The sequence below is a fragment of the Rhyacophila brunnea genome, unplaced genomic scaffold (genome assembly GCF_057557595.1).
Source record: "Rhyacophila brunnea isolate RB1 unplaced genomic scaffold, BYU_Rbru_1.0 scaffold_8, whole genome shotgun sequence".
NCBI classification, from domain to species: Eukaryota; Metazoa; Arthropoda; class Insecta; order Trichoptera; family Rhyacophilidae; genus Rhyacophila; species Rhyacophila brunnea.
In genome coordinates this window covers 37,908,061-37,921,646 of record NW_028233350.1, presented here as the reverse complement: position 1 = coordinate 37,921,646, position 13,586 = coordinate 37,908,061, and the positions used below count along the sequence as shown (strand labels likewise).

General features: G+C 34.4%; 1 protein-coding gene across 1 annotated transcript in view; it reads right to left on the bottom strand.

Annotated features, from left to right (window-relative positions):
• LOC147064193 (tyrosine-protein phosphatase 10D-like) overlaps positions 1–13,586 on the bottom strand; it is a 183,321-nt gene that overhangs the window by 53,705 nt on the left and 116,030 nt on the right. The gene's annotated exons all lie outside the window — the stretch shown is intronic.

The window sequence follows — 13,586 nt, the reverse complement described above, 5'->3', positions numbered from 1 at the left end:
TCAACTAGATTTATTATGCAATTTTAAGAACTAGCGACATTCCCATAATGCTGTAGAGGGTGTAATAATATTAAGTGTAATGTTCACATCATAGCACCGATAGTTTATGATGATTTTGTGGAACATCTGCTATATCCCCAATACAGATTATTATATCCGTAGATATTCTCACGGTGACGCTAGCCCGTGAGAGGATTCCATGTATGTGATAATAGAAGAATGTGCAGTGTTCGACCTATATAATAGAGCTTATAGTTAAGGCTATACCTCAGTTGAGGCACGGTCTAAAAAGATCGTGGCTAGGCGATGCGCGGTTTGTTGGTCGCTGGTGCAAATGACGCATGCCAAACGAAATATAATTTGTCATATAAATCCAACATGCGTCCATTTAATGTTCTGTTTATTGTTCTATTAGTAACAATAACAATATATTCATTGACATGTTTTCTTTTTCAAGTAAATGGGTAACGTTTTTAGTCATCTTTACACGATTTAAGAATTAATACCCCCGTCGCCATCACGAAACAAATTGACGTGTTCCCAGCTCAACGTTCTCTCTCCGAATGCCAGCGCGTCCAAAATTTCGTCGCGCCTATAGTTGAAAATTATTTGCCGTTTCACTGATGTATCGTCTTAATGCATGGAGGACTCTTTTTTCAGACGCCATACCGATAAGTTATTTTAAATACCTGATTTTACTATACTCAATTAATTGTATCCAATAAAATATTTTAATAATATAAAATCGTTAATTACTAATATTGGATAATTATAGCAGCCTGGTTAAACCGTGATATTACAAGATATTCATTTAATATGGAATCGTCGCAATGGATGACTACTGTTTCAGGTATTTTTTTATAATAAACATAATACAGTAACCACATTTTTACTATTGTGTACAGACCTTATCACTGATTACTTTTACACTGAAGTGCCTACAAACGTAATGCAAATAAATAAACAGATGCTCATTTTTAAATCACCGAATACAGCGTTTTTTTACACGTTTTGTGTGATTAGGTCTAAATAGAATCGTGATAAGAGTGATAACGCAGATAACCATATTTTCAATGCCAATAACCATTATTTAACACTCAATGTCGAGTGCAATCAGTCACATTGAAGTGGTGCATTGATGGTTGAATTTATAATCTCTAAACACAAACGTGAGGTCAAAAAATAAATTTGGCCTAATCGCCTAGTATAGATCCACCAGTATATTAGTGGCGAAGGGTGGAGGTAGGCTGTTAAGATCCGCCATAAATGGTGCACACTAAACTTTGTCCAGTCATGTGTTTGTTTTTATTGAAATAAGACTACAATTTATTGAAGGGTGGAGGTAGGCTGTTAAGACCCGCCATAAATGGTGCACACTAAACATTGTCCAGTCATATGTGTTTGTTTTTATTGAAATAAGACAACAATTTATTTACAGATGGTATTGGTTAGTTTTTAAAATTCAATTAAACCATGCGAAACCAAGCCATAATAGATAGTAGTCAAAAAATACTCGTATATCTAGAAACTATCTAAAATTATGCAATTAAATCATACATAAGTTTGGATCTTTTATAGTTAAAATAATATTTTTATCTAGTATAATTTGGTTTAGGCAGGGCTTAATGAATTTAAAAAAATGAACCAACAATATGTGTAATAATATGTATTCTTAATCCAACGAAAACAAAAAAGTATGAATGAAAAGGTGTGGACAATTTTGTTGTATAGTCCAAAGTACCAATACCAAAACTATTATGGTTTTGTTTAGGCAGGGTTTAATTGATTTTTTTAAAACTAACACTATTTGTAAATTGTAGTCTTAGTTTAATAAAAAGAAATACATATGACTAACAAAGTTTATTGTGAACTATTTATGGCAGATCTTAACAGCCTACCTCCACCCTCCGCTACTGCTGCTGAGTGAGGGCGCAACATGCTAACATTTGACATAACATTAAATATCTTTTATAACGTTTTTATTAGCTCGTATTCTTGTTTGTCCAGTACACATCTTTTCTTGTGTCCTCCAGTCCAGTCCTAGCAACTAAATTATTAATATATACGTGCGTTACTATGGAAATCAATATGAAATGTCAAAATGATTATGAGTGATATGAGTGAATGATGATGAGAATGTATTTATTAATACATAGAATTGTCAAGTTTATATGATTCAACAGAAAATTTAAAAACGTGGTATATAAAAAGTTCTTTTTATCTTGTAATTATTATACTGTGATTTTTATACTGGGAGCTTCGTTCTAAATTTAATTCGAACACCGGACGATTTATGATGGATTGATGGTATATCCATAATAGCTACGGTCTTTAAACTCGATTTAATTGCAAAACCGGCCGCTCTAACTTAGCGAAGATTGTAATAGGTACCCGAAAGCGCGTAAATACACAATTTAATTCGCATGACGTATTCTTATTTATACGCATGTTACGAGGGTGGGTCAATAAGTCCTTAGAAAAGCCGACAGGTGGCGCGACTAGTACTGTAAGCGGTTTGTTTTCATGCAGCGGCACTACCGATTCAGTATGCTGCGAAGTTTCAATCAGATTGGTCGGGTTGTTGTGTGTTTCTCGTACATTTAAAAAAAAAAATTGCTTGTGAAAAATGGAAAAATGGAAAATGGAGAAAATTGAGTTTAGAGCTGTTATTAAACATTTTAATATAAAAAGGTTAACAGCAAAGGAAATAAAAAATGAGTTGGATTTAGTTCACGGCATATCTGCTCCTTCACTTGCAACTATTTATAACTGGTTAAATGAATTTAAACGTGGTCGTACATCAACAAAGGATGAACCACGCTCAGGACGTCCTGTAGAGGTGACTACACCAGAAATGATCAATAAAATCCACGATATGGTGTTAAGTGACCGAAGATTAAAGTTGAGTGAGATAATTGAGGTTACAGGGATCTCAAAAGGTAGCGTCATTTCTATTTTACATGACAAATTGGGCATGAAAAATATTTCTGCAAGATGGGTGCCGCGTTTGCTCACAGTCGACAATAAACGCAATAGGGTGGTGGCCTCTAAAGCCCTGTTGTCGCTCATGCAACGCAATCCGGATGAATTTTTTCGTCGCTTTGTGACTGTAGATGAAACATGGATACACCACTATACTCCCGAGACGAAAGAACAGTCAAAGCAGTGGATTGCGAAGACAAACCATGTCCAAAGAAGGCGAAAACCGTAAAATCAGCTGGTAAGGTTATGGCTACTGTATTTTGGGATGCACGTGAAATTATTTTCGTTGACTATTTGGAAAAAGGAAAAACAATAACAGGGAATTATTATGCATCTTTATTGGACCAGCTAAAAAACGAAATTGAAGAAAAACGGCCTCATTTAAACAGGAAAAAAATCCTCTTTCATCAGGACAATGCCCGTGTTCACACATGTTTACGATTAATGGCTAAAATTGAAGAATTGAAGTTCGAATTGGTCGACCACCCACCGTATTCGCCAGATTTAGCCCCCAGTGACTTTTTCCTTTTCACAAACTTAAAAAAATGGCTAAGTGGACAACGTTTTTTTTCAAATGAAGAAGTCATCGATCGGACAAATGCTTATTTTGAGGACCTTCCGAAAACTTATTTTTCTGACGGTTTAAAAAAAATTGAGAAACGTCTGACCAAGTGTATTGAGCTCCAAGGAGATTATGTTGAGAAATAAAAAAAAAATACAAAAATAAAAACTGTTTTAATGCTTTTTTCTAAGGAATTATTGACCCACCCTCGTAGATCAAACTGAAAATTACTAATTATATTATTTCCAAGCTGTAATGCTATTATGAGTGAGTGTGTCAGAGGTGTAAATTTAAATATATAGGTATATATATTACAAACTAAGATTATTATGAAATCTAAAATACTAATTACGATATTTTTGATTCATCCTATGATAGGCAATGACGTAAATATGATAAGAAAATGATATGCTTATTATGCATATTATTCACGAAATAAGCAAATCGTACAGTGTGGTAAATGAATGCAAGCAATAATTAATTTATTCGACATCAACAAATAATAATAAGATTATATTGTATAGATTGTGCCGTGAAAAAAATCGTGAGTTTTTCACGATTTTTTGTGTAAAGAGTTACACACATAGAGGTATGTTACACATTATGAAAACCATTAATATAGACCTCGATTACCTCTGTTCTCCGAACACTGCACTAGAGGTTATGGTGTCTAGTGCACTCCAAGATGCATTTATGTACGTGAAAAAATGAGCATTGTATAAAATAAATGTCTGGACTAGGCATTGCATACAGGCGCGCACACAAGGTGGGAGGGAGGTTTCGTGGAATATTACTTTATAATATTCTTCGTCAGGATCTCATGACTGAGGATCGTGACCCGTGTGATTTGGCTGTTGAACAGTCTTCTGAACAGGTTTACCCTCTCCTCTCGGCATCGTATACACGCAAGACCTGAGACACTGGAAGATCCATGGCAAAAAAATAAATGCAACTCCCTGAAGCATCCAATATTTCCTTTAATATACCGATACGACACTAATGATCCAAACAATTATTATGACCGTCAAGCCACGCGCATTCGATAACGGGTCTAGGACGATTTGACACCGGGACAACTGGACGCCACGCAATTCGAAATTAAATAGACGTTAGGTACCTATAGATACTTAATATTATTATTTATATTTAAATTATTATATTATGATTAAATAGTTAGTGAGAATTTAAATATGCACATGTAAATAATGATTTAATCGTGCATATGTTTAAGTTCCAACGAAAAAAGAGTTTTTTATTTTATATAAAGCCTTGGGCATGATAATTCTCAATCCGCAATAAAAAAAACATTATGTTAAGAGTAAAATGAATTAAAACTACGAAGTAGTAGATAGAAACTGGTTAAAATTCCTCGTCTGCGTTCTGTATACGTGCCTAAGACAGTGCGGCGTCCAATTGTCCTGGCGTCCAGTTGTCCCATTCTCTTGATAACCACCCTTAACGGTCAGTTATAAATGCAGGCCAGCGCATTATTATTCTATACACAAGGCCGATATCGGTAACTATCGGCAGCTATCGAGGGTAGTTTAACATACATATTTATGTATTGATGTATTATAATAAATTGTTACAATAAGTTAGCAGCACCTCTCTTGGCTGTGTTTACTTTTAGAGCGAGATAGATAATTTTGACGGTTTAGACGGCTAACTTACTGTAACCATTATAATACCTCAATACATAAATATGATAAACTACTTTCGATAGCCGCCGATAGCAGCATTGTGTATAGAATATATGAGCAGGTGTATATAGCTAGAGTCAATGTGTAGAGTGTCTGGGTATGAGGAATGTACCAGGAAAGTGCGTTTGTGAAGCGGCGAGAAGCTATGAATGGTGGGGTAACTGTGTAAGTCAGTGACACCTGTTGGATTTACATAACCCCGTGTATATGATTTGCAAAGAACCACTTTGGAAACCAATATTTTCTCGCGACTGCATAAAATAAATGAAACATCGAAGAAAAATCATTTTCTTTCTGTCAGTACTTGGTAGGCGTTATGAAAACAAGCCATGTGAATTTTTATTATTGGACTGCTGATAAATAAAACTCATAACTATTTTTCATTACCTACTACCACTTGCATGATAAAAAAGAACTTTAATAATTTTACTGTTTGAACATTACCATAATAAAATAAAAGTTAAAAATGTTTACTATTACAAACAAAAATACTTCGAAAAAAATGCGTATGTAATATGTCTTGACTCGTGAAGAGACACGGAGCGTAAAAACTGTAGATTTTTTTAAACTACAAATTGACGCATATTCTTCGTTATATACGCCGCGCAGCAAGCCATATTGTCGCCAATATTATATCGATATAACTTCAAGGTTTTGAGTTAATAATGCCATTCGATGTAGAAAGGTCTTTTCTTTACAATTCAGCAAAAAAGAGTCAAAAATTTCTTCAATGTGTCATAAAATCGATAAACCCTTTCTGAGATTAATCCTTAATTCAGTTATATACTGGAATTTCTGGGTTAATTCCTTATTAAATTTCATTGTGCACTGCTGAATTTCATTAAACTATTTTTTTTTTAAAAAAATGCATTTTCCTCAAAATCAAGGCTTTAAAATTAAAATGAGAATTTCAGCCAAAAATTCCAATGCCATTATCTTGGAACAAGGTTTTTTGAGTTGTTTCCATATTGAAAGATGGTATCGATATATTCTTTTTATCGTGCTACTTGCTATCGGAGGTCGGCTTCTATAAGGCCGATCTTTGCTCTGTCATCTGCTATCCGGAACAGTTCGATGGAGCTGTACCTGTACCAATGGCGGAAGTTCTTAAACGCCACGTTTACCTATGGATAACGAGTTGGGAAATGACGTATAGCACGTATATCGATTATAACTATATTTACAGCATAATACCTAAAAGTTAAAAGTCATAATTAACGTATAAATAGCAGCATTATGCGCGAGCGCGAATGCAGCATTTGACCCCCCCCCCCCCCCACTCGCCTGTCGACCCTTCCGCCGTAGGCAATTTGAAAGCTGGCCGGCGAGGTATGTCTGTCTGCGCAGGATACATACATAAAAATGCAACGGCCCGCCGTTCTTATGGGCGCGCGCTGTAAAAGACGTTTCACGGAAAACAGTGCACCTAGATAGTTATGAAAGGTGGGTCAAAATAACCGGCATGCGGGGCCGCGGGTTGAGCATCGCTGATTTAATACATACTGGAAAAGTCAATGAGAAATAAATTATTTAAAATATAATAATGGTAATAAATCCGGAAACTACTTTTTATTCACAAATGATAGTGGCCGGAAAAAATGTCAACCAGTGGTTACTTTTTGCAAATAGAAAATAATATACAGGTTTCAGACAATGACACTTCTATAAAAATGCATTTCTGTGACTAATGACTTCGCTTCAGTAATTTCCTATTTTCAAATACCACAAAACACTTTTTGATTGCTTATGAACAAAATGACAGCGATATAAAATGAAACTGGAGTGTCACTAATAGCGGAAACTCAACCTGTCATAATGATTCTCAACCTTGTTGTCTGGAGGAACCCTTCAAATAGCATGAAAACCGTGGAAACCCTACCCTTAACTGAGGTATTTAAAGTTGGACAAGGTAAGAATGCTGATAACAAATAAACATAGGGTATATTTTGTAATGATTTTGTGTCTATAGAAGTGTTGTTTTTACAATTTTTTTTTCAATAATAACCACCACGCAAATATCGGTTTAAAAAAATCATGAAAAAACTATTAGGTAAGTATATATATTTCTCAATTCCAAAGGCTTTATACACTTTTTGACGAAACCTCAGAATAGGCTCGCGGAATCTTGACATTTGAACTATTATAAAATGGCAGACATACAAGCATGAGGGAAGTTAGGAGAAGTTTGAATAAGTACTATAGATTGTGTTTTACTTAAATTAATACTATTTATCCCGACTGCAATGATGACGAAATTATGCATATACGAGGGTGGTCCCAGAAGTACCCGACCTAACAAAGAAAACACAAAAAATTTGGGATTTTTTTTTTAAATTTCTCTACGTAGTCTTCTTTTAGGTCGATACACTTTTTCCAGCGATGTTCAATAGCATTGATACCCTGTTTATGGTGAGAATCGTCGAGATCCTCAAAATAACCATCAACCTCCGACTCCACCTCTTCATTGTTGGCAAATCTTTTACCACCGAGCCATTTTTTCAAGTTTGGAAACAGAAAATAATTCGAGGGGGCTAAATCTGGCGAATAGAGTGCGTGAGGAAGCAATTCGTACTTTAACTCATTGATTTTGGCCCTCGCGATAACGGATGTGTGAACTGATGAATTGTCCTGATGAAACGAAACTTTCTTTTTCGCCAAATGCGGTTGTTTTTTCTTGATTTCATCATTCAAACGCTGCAATAAGTTTGCATAATACACGCCGTTGATTGATTTTCCTTTCTGAAGATAACCAATGAAAATTACCCCCCGCGTACCCCAAAAAACTGACGCCATGACCTTGCCTGCAGATGGAACTGTCTTCGCCTTCTTTGGAGCCGATTCTCCCCTTTCAATCAATTGTTTTGACTGTTCTTTCGTCTCAGGTGTGAAGTGATAGACCCATGTTTTATCCATGGTTAAGAATAGACGCAAAAACTCTGCTTTATTGCAGTGAAACTTCGCCAAACACTCGATTGAAACATCCTCACGATGCTGTTTTTGTTCCATTGTGAGTAATCGCGGCACCCACCTTGCGCACAGCTTTCTCATGACCAAATTTTCAGTCAATATGTGATGTACAGCACACTTTATGAAAAGCCTACCATGTCTACTAGCTCGCGCAATTCAGTCGACGTTCATCCAATACCATTTTGTGGATTTTCGTCACTATTTATGGCATGGTCACCTCATTTGGTCGACCACTGCGATGTTCGTCTTGGCAGCTCGTATAGCCTCGTTTAAACTCAGCCACCCAATATGTTACTGTTGTAAACAAAGGAGCAGACACCCCCAGAGTAGAATCTAGCGCCGCTTTGATATTGGTTGGACTGAAGCCTGTCAAATGAAAGTATTTTATCAAATAAATATGACCAATTTTTTCCATGTTTACAAATTCACTGAGAGCGTTCACTGTTGATGGCTGACAAATAATTACTGAACAACGTAGCGTCGTCAAACTTCAAACTTAGGCTTTATAAGGTTGGTACTTTCTATCATGGTCACTATTTTCAAACAACAACTGCTATCTATACGTCGGGTCGGGTACTTCTGGGACTACCGGTATAATCACTATTCCTATGTACCTAAGTACCTAGTAATGGTATGTTGCAGATACAATTTTTCGTGTATCGATGCACTTTATTTCAAAATATATTCGCCAAATCGTTTATAATATTATAATATATAAAGTTGGAAGCGGTTCAGGCCAAAGACCGCTCACCTCCTGTGTGCACGACCGTTCCTCATAATCTGGTAATTGAGTCATACAGTTAAAATGCCAGGTCAATTATAACAGTTTATTATGTTTTGTAGTCGTTATCCTCGACGATGCTAAACATTGTCATTGGTAGAGAAAAAGTCGTGATCTTGGCTTTGACTTTATCTGTGCTAACATTAGCTTTTCCAGATTCGGCTATTCTTCTTACGTATAACCTTCGTGTGCTTGGCATTTGATTGAATTCAGAGAATCATCTTCTTCATACAACTTCAGTATCTTGATACATACTAGTCTACATTGATAATAACAACTCGTATGCAATGATGTAATAATCGTCATACCTAATGACATTGTTATAGGTAGCAAATAATTTGGAATTATACAGGAGACTTATAGACTATAATTTATACTATGACATTTGAACGCATTTACCGAACGAATGAAGCATGGTGAAGTTGGTAAACTGAACAGATATTAATATCGTTAAGTTGGCATTTCATAATAATCAAGCAGTCGCTAGTCGCTGTCACTTTTTGAAATTCATTGTGTTTAAGCTATTTATTTACATGATTTTACAGGATTTTGCAACAAAATAATAATGTTGTGTTTATTATTGGTTATTTATCTGCTCATCGTTACAGATTGGCATGTCATACGTCCTGCAAATTTAGAAGTGTGAAGTTATTTTCAAATGAAAAGCAAAATCACTATTATAGCTAACTTGATCACTAATCAGCATACTATAGCTAATTTTTGGTTAAAATTAATATATTATTTAAGCTTCATCTATAATAATATAGAAGTTTTTCTTCGATATCTTTGTCGTATAAGTACTCATTTATTCTGCTTGTAATATTTTTTTTAAAAGCATTGGAACAAAACGAAATAATTGCAAGCAAGCGGATTCTTTATTTGCCGCCTTCAACATTCACCTCGTTATGAAGCATTGTCCAATTTAATTCTAAGTCATAGAGCATAATGACTATGCTTGCCCAACGAGTGTGCTTAGTAAAATTTCTATACTACCCGTACAAAGCCAAAGCAAATAATAGGTACTTATCGCGTTTAAAAAGATATTTGCCAGTCATTAGATTTAGAGATGAAGTGAAAAAATATGACAGGCACGAATGTAGCATCAAGCTATGGAATAATAAACTATGAATGTTTTAGAAAGTGAAATTTGAAAATGGAATACCAACCTAATAATGACAAATTTAATACTCTTTGATATAAATAATCAATGGACCATAGACAGAATTTTTGTGTAAGAAAATATCGTAATTTTTTGTGGTACCTACGCGTGAGTGGCTGTGTTACTGTATGTCGTAATTAATAAATATCGATAGAATTTCTGTAATGATTCTCCGTGTCCTTCATAAAAAAAGAGAAATTTAATGAATCTATTGAATATGTTATAAAATCGAATAGATTATAATCCCAAATAGCCCACGGACATTAGAAATTTAATAATTGACTTTTCCAATTGCATATACAACTCCGATACGTGGACCACGAAATTAATAGAATAGCAGAGAATATTCGCATTTCAAACGTGGTGCTTCTGGCGAATGTCAAATAGACTTGTTGACAGAAACTCCTCGCTATGCCTGCATCCTTTTCCCTAGTTTTCTTGTCATATAGGAATTTTATTGGGGAAAACATAACAATAATTCGGGACGTCCAAAAGACTGTGACCAAGACGCGGGATTTTATCAGTGACAGATGACGTGTGGTGCGGACTGTCAGTCAGTGATGCCAACCGTACTATAAGTATAGTACAATACTATAATTTTAATTCTGCGAAAAATGTAAAATACTATAATTGTACGCCAAATATACCAAAATACTATTATCTTAAAGGATTCAAGAAGAAAAATGTTCCTGTACTATATATTTTTTAGAAATACTATAATTTTTACGCCTTTGTACTATAATCAGCATAGAAAAAGATGGCAACATTGCTGTCAGCACACTATTTTCAACTCATTTGATCTGAACCCGTGAGTTACAGAACACGATGTAAGCAATGGTGGGTTTAGCGACATGGGAGGCCCGAGGCACTGACTGATTTTGAGCCCCCCCCCAGGATTAAAAATAGCTACCAAGGTACCTGGTAGAATATTGTTAATTCACATTCTTCAACAAACAAATAATATTATTATTGAAGATGTCAGTTCTAGTAATATGACCAAGTGGCTTATTTTTTGTGTATGTACATACATCTACGTATCTTTTTGAGCGGGTATGTTATATACGCATTTGACGATAATTGTAGGGTGTTTTTGTGTTTTGGGTAATATGTAGTACCTAAGTACTTACCTACTCAAATTGTGAGAAATAAGTACTTATATTTTTTAGATTTTGATATAGGTACATGTTTCAATCATTGTATTGTATGACAGGTCTGAACTGTTTCGAGGCCCCCTTTCAACTCTTATGGCGAATCGATCGCGGCGACATCTGCGTTAAAGCGTCGTAACTTGTTGTGAACGTCTTTTATAATTTGTAATGTCCACAATATGTTAAAAATAAATAAATTGAATTGAATTGAAATTAAAAATAAATAAATTGAAATTTCTGTATTTTAACATTGGCTTTGGATTGCGACAATATAATGCGGGTATCCTGGCAATATGTCCTATCTGACGTGTTTATAGATGTTGATATTATAATATTGCATGGATAAAACCTTTGCATATAGTATTATATAGCAATTGGTTGTATCGTATCTCTCTCTTCAGAACTGGCAAAATCGTTATGTATCGATTTTTCGTAGGTATTTGAATTATAAATGGGAATTAAACTGAGGTTTGATTGAAAATTATGTTCTAAAATACATTTGAAACACAGTGTAATTAATAACAAAATCCGTCAGATTCACATAAAACTAAAGATGAAATCATTCTTTGGCTTTCCTGTAAACTTAGCTATTTTGTAGACATGCAGTATTGCCAGATAGCATGATATAATAATTTAAGTGTAACAAAATGTAATTATAAATCAATTGCCGCATTTGATGGCGTTGTAACGTTGTAACACCATGTTTTTTTTAAACATACATACAAAATAATAAAGACAGTTTTTACACCTCGTAATTTTTTTATGAAGAACGAAAAGTAAAATCATTATTTGGACGACGCGCGATGTTGTTGTTCTGCACCAACTTTAAAACAAAAACAAAATATTAACAACAATAGTAGTAAATTAAATATTCAACATCAGCTGTCGGTTAAGTCGACCATATCGGATATGGCAGTATTTTTAGAGCAAATAATCAATTTAATATTCAAAATTATTCAAGACTCTCGCACGGAAATCGATATTAAACATAAATAATAATAGGTAGATACTGAAAGATACCCAATAAACTGCGCCAAAACTGTGAATAATCCAGCAGCATAACTAAAAATGTGCATTTTGTATAAAAGCATAAACATTGACATGATTAATAAGCATATCCTAAGCGTAATTTTGAAGACATTGAGCAACTTCATACTTACTTCATAAAGTAGGTACTTCTACGGAAATCCTAAATAAACGAAAGATTCATGAACATCTCAATATTACATCAAGCTAGGGGGAGTTATCAGTAAGTACCTACATAAAACTAAACTCTACCTGCATTAAAATAAGGGAGATTCGTACAGATTTTTGTCAAATGTATATAAACTTTTCAGGAAAAAGTACCCATTTTTCTGTTCAGATTTACATGGAATGGTAGATAATATTATATGAATGTTTAGTATACAGTACTACCTCGACTTATGCGAACTCGGAGTTACGATGTTCTTGATTTTTTCGTTGGGAAACACTTCAGACCCAGCTCCATCAGAAAAGCACATGACAATTGTATTGCAAGCTTGACAGGTCTCACCTCAATTAAAAAAGGCTTAAAATATTAGACAACATGGACTCCAACGAAGAATGCGTTGATGCAAAGCAAGGAATGCAAATATTATTAGCTTAAAGAAGGCATTGTGTCGTCAGACGAATTTGTTAGATTTTATGAAGCCATCGAAATAACTTTTTTACGTAGGTAACTCAATTATTTTGATATATTTTGTACATATTTAGGTTCAAAGAACTGCAATTTTATTAAATATATTTCTTCTAATCTAGTGTTTTTGTTAGTCCTTGGTCCCAATTAAACGAAATTTATATGTATTTATATGCAAAGTTGTATCCCGACGTACGCGAATTCAACTTAAGGGCCCATATGCCCATCGAAGGTCAAAATGGAGATTTTATGGTATTGTCAAAGCATTAGCCTGAACATTCCTTAAACGTTGTAGATAATCTATTTATATAACTTTAAAGCCTTATTATCCGAAAAAAAAATTTCATTCCGGTTCGGTACATGTTCAAACACGCGCGTGAAACATGATTTTACTCCCTAATTCAGTTATAGTTTGTCAATTTATGGCTACGGCCGTATATTGTAGCTTAACTACGCCAATAGAAATGGCGTATTTTAAAAAAAACTACCTTATTCTTAGGTCAATAATTATTATAAAACAATCATTATTCGTAGGATGTTTTATCACATTTGAATGGTCAAAGACACAGCTTATAATCAGTATCTTTAGAATTATCTTCAAATGTGATAAATCTTGCCCATTTTTTTAAA